The following is a 4716-nucleotide window of genomic DNA, read 5'->3' on the forward strand; positions in this document are numbered from 1 at the left end:
GTGTGTGTGTGTGTGTGTGGCCGCGCGCTCATGTTCATCAAATACATTGTTTCTCCTTACTGTCTTCAGGGAGTGCCTTTCCATTAGTAGATGTAGAATGAGGAGCAGTGGGAGGGATATTTGCTTGCACCAATTAAGTCTGTCATTAACTATGTGCAACACACACACACACACACACAGTATTTAGCACATTTAATTTAACAGTCTGTGTGTTAGTGTGTGTGCCTCTTCTGTCTGAAACCTGTTGTCAGACAGACTCTTGCATCTCTTGCTCTCTCACTTTCTGTCTCCCACTGCAGGGCTATGTGCACAGGGAGAGACTTTGCGGCGGTGTGTGTGTGTGTGTTTTGCTTCCTTGACTTCAAGCCCTTCACCTACCCTTACATTTAACCCGACAACACCAATGCCTCAGCTCAGGCATGCAGTCGCATAGACACACACACACACACATACATACACACCACACAACCACATTTTGTTTGTGGTGTACAATTGTTTAAAAGAAAATTAAATTAGATATCACTCATCTGAATTGGATGCCGCCTCCGATTATGTGTGGTAGCATTTAATACAAAGTACTGTCTAACACTAATATTACCTTGATCCAACACACACATTAGATGAGGGCTTGACCAGTGTGGGTTATTGGGTGGTAAAAAACACTTTTGCCTAAATTTACATATTTAAATGAGACCATTTTCAAATTAAATTAATTAACACTCTGTATTCTTCCCCTGTGAATTTCATTCTAGTGAGGATCGAAAAGCCTTTGAACCAGCATTAAGACCACTATGGGACGATAAAGGTCTCTATTCATACAGAGGTTAATGAGGGGAAGAACATATCCGCACAACAGATGATTAATAACTCTCATTATAATTCATACAAGTTACCGTTTTCCCATAGGAAACATGAGCAGATGATAAATATATAATCAAACAGCCTGCGTCACATCTGTTTCATGAGAAGCGGTTGATACAGACAGGACTACATCTGAAGACAACAGCAAGCTTTACTGTATCATTCTAGATTCAAGTCCTGGTTTCCTCATGTTTACCCATATTGATCGAACTGTCCACCTGGCCAGAGGGATGGCGGATGTGATTCATGTCTAACGTGGTGTTTCCCTCACAGTCTGCGCTGAAATGCTAATAATGTCAGCTGTTTGGGCTGGAGGGAGTCCATTACGCTGACGGTATCACATCTTTGTCCGTTAGGGGACAAACACTGGGGAATGTAGGGACTTGGAAGAAGAAAACGGAAGGAAGAGCGAGAGGGACAGACACTTGCACGCATATTCTGGGAAAAGTGCGTGCGTGTTTTGAATGTGTGTGTGTATTGAAGCTCGGACACAGCAGACACGTGTCACCTCAGCTCCAGTGCCGTCAAGCTAAACTGACATAAACAGCCCCAGGCGGCCCTATCAGAGATGGACTTTACATAACGGCTGAGTCACTCACAATCTATTTTTATGGCTTTGAGGTGTGTGTGTGTGTGTGTGTGTGTGTGTGTTGCAGTGCTTCTATCTTTCTGAGAGCCAATTTGAGTTTTAGACCTTCAGAACCAGGACATATTTGTGATGTCAGGTCGTCCTGACCAGGCGCTGCTTGAAGGCTCAGGCTTGGTTTTGAGGTTAAGGTTAGATAGGGATTAGGTTAAGGGAGGATAAGGATGTAGAGCTTTTTTAAGTATGTTTGGGGTAATTGTGTGCCTTTATGACAGCGTAGTGAGAGCTGATAGGAGAGGAGAGGTGAGAGACAAGGGGGCTGAGGTGCAACAGGCATGTAGTGCTACTGGTAGTGAATGAATTACGGGCCATAAAGCCACAAACAAGTGTGCGCACCAGAGAAAAAAAAACAACTAGGTGCTCAACCTCAAAAAAATTAATAATGAATTAGAAAAAGGTGGCACACTTACAACGCAGTTTGTTATGCCCAGAATGCAGTCTTTATTTTCATCTGTCTTTACTTTCCACTTGTTGAGGTAAGTAAGTGGATTTACCGCTGATACCATTATTAATATTTTAGAGTTAAACTGATTTACATTTACACACTGCAGAAACAAACACTTTTAATTTGTTATCCCTTAAATTAATTATCAAGGAATTATGACCTAGATATGTACTGAGCAGGACATTGTTCAGTTGCTCTCTTGTGGACAAACTCTGTAATGGCGACACTGTTTCTGAACAAATCTGCAGCCGAGCAAGCACTGAGGGTTGAATATCTCCACTGTAGCTGGACAATCTGAATGTGTTACATTAATAACAGAAAATGTTTATACATTTTAATCTGCTTCTGGATGGGATACATGCCCCAGTGCAGTTCATGTGAAGTTGCCTTATATCACAATGTAAGAAAGCCTTTGTAAAAATTCCTGGATATGTTCCAAATAGTAGTCACTTATTCCCTGGCCCATCGCCTAAGTGTCTGTAAGACTTCATTACAGCCAGAACACATTTTTGAGATATCCTGCTATCTAACAGACTGGATCAAAGAACCTCAAGGGAATAATTAACAGATTGCAATATGTATAAATGTAAATTCAATGAATTAAATACAATTCACTTCAATGACCACACAGCTGTGAGGTTAGGATTAGGGTCTAGGACAGCGGTAACTTTTACTATCAGATTTATTGCCAAAAAATTCAAATAAAAATCTGCCTGGAGCCACAATGTCACAATGCTAATATCTCTCTGCAGATCAAGCATACCATAAGCCAGCAGCGTTTGTGGTGAAGGGAAACAAATGTATCCTCACAAAAAAGATTAAATTCTCTATTTTCCTCAGAACCTTTAGAATTCATAGCTAGCCTAGCTATAGGGAGACTCGAGACTAGTGGGTTAGTAGCCACCACTATTGAGGTTTGGCAAATTACCGAGTGAAAGGTTGACTAAACGTTAAAACATTTGGCGTGTAATGGCTGCACATTTTTACAGTTGGAGAATGTAAGAATTGCTGTAGGCCTATAACCTGATAAATGAAAATGTTAAAACATAACCGTTATTCATTCCCATATTTTTTTTTTTTAAGCCACAGGGAGCCAATGGATAGGAGCTAAAGAGCCGCAGATTGCCTACCCCTGGTCTAGGAGAATGAATGTAGTCACTGGAGTTCCTTTGAAATAGAGAACCACACACACAAAAAAATCAAAAAGAATATTAATAATGTAACTTTTTTTTGTAACATTTACTATTCATTTTACTTAAATAGCATATTGTTAAATTGTAAAATCAAGTAGGCTGTAATAGTTGTAATAGTATTGTAACTGTCTAAAAAAAAGATAATAGTTCCTAAAATCCTAAATTACCCATTATGTTATCCAAATCACGTAAAGGAGAGAGGAAGGAGTTAAAAATACAATCTTGAACAATATTAAATAGACAAGTGTATTTGAGCTTTATTATTGTTGGTGTATCTTTGAGGGAAATGCAACCTATTGGGAGTCCAATGAATATTGTTTAACTATTGTTTAACACTGTTTAAACGGCACATGTTACATACAGTACAGGGATAATCCTTTAGACCAATAAGCCATGTTCAAGTCCCTGTACTGTTAAGTATCCGTGACGTATCCATTACTGAAGTGTCCTTGAGCAGGACACTGACTCTTGCTCCAGTGGTACTAGTCTGTAGTTGACTCTGACCTCTGACCTCCAAGAAAGAAAAGATTTTACGGATATCCAGAAACTATATTGTTCATGTATTAACAGTAGCTGGTCTTTTTTGTTCGCTTGTTTTTGTATTAGCAATAAATAGGAGGCGTGTTGTGATATTTTAATAAACGTAGTGGCTAGAAGTTGTATATTTGTTCTTGCGTAAAGATGGAGGTTTATAACATTTGTAACCAAATTGATCACCACTATGCTAAATAGTATTTGAAGCTGTTCAACACTTGAAGGACAAATATTGAAAATGTAAATATACAAAAGTATGAATTATTCACAGTGAATGCCAAACAATAGTTTTATTAAATGTGTTTCTTTTACCATCAGTTGTGGATGCAGCTTCTGCTCTGTGACCTTAAACGCTACAGCTCAGCAACCCAAATAGAAAATCCTGACCTTTACAGTCGCATTTATAGTTCAGTGATGGGGAAACTTCTCTTATTATTTCTATACGAAGGCAGTATTGTATAGGACTGTGGAAAGTATCAGCATGGGGGTGTGTAGCTTCTCTGTGCACTATAAATTATTTGTGAGTATGCATGGCTGATGGAAACACACACTTTGTCATATATAGTTTATAAATATTCTGAGGCCAGAATACGTTAACAAACCTCTTCCACCTCCTAAAGCTTCAATATTTTACTTTTATCCCCAAATGTTGTATGACAAGAGTGCCTGTCTGCCTTCCATATAGCATCACACCTGCTGTTACTAATTTGTGTTTGTGGGATAAATTACTTGTATCACACACGACTTATGATTTAAAAAAAGATAAAGTGAAAACCAGAAGACATGCTTGGAAAAGAATATGGTAAAATTCGTCATTTTGACACAGTCCTTGATGTGTGTAATTGTTTTTTAATTAACTTTTTAGGTCTCACCCTACATATACCATAACACCATAGTTAGTACACTGCATTACTGCAGTTTACACATGTATTTAATGAAGGAAAACATTTTCAATAAACTTGAGTGAATTTCAGTCATGCTCAATAGCACACACACACACACACACACACACACACACACACCTGTCTCCCATGCTG

The sequence above is a fragment of the Morone saxatilis genome, unplaced genomic scaffold, assembly GCF_004916995.1.
Source record: "Morone saxatilis isolate NCDOM2014 unplaced genomic scaffold, NCSU_SB_2.0 Contig5, whole genome shotgun sequence".
Taxonomy (NCBI): domain Eukaryota; kingdom Metazoa; phylum Chordata; class Actinopteri; family Moronidae; genus Morone; species Morone saxatilis.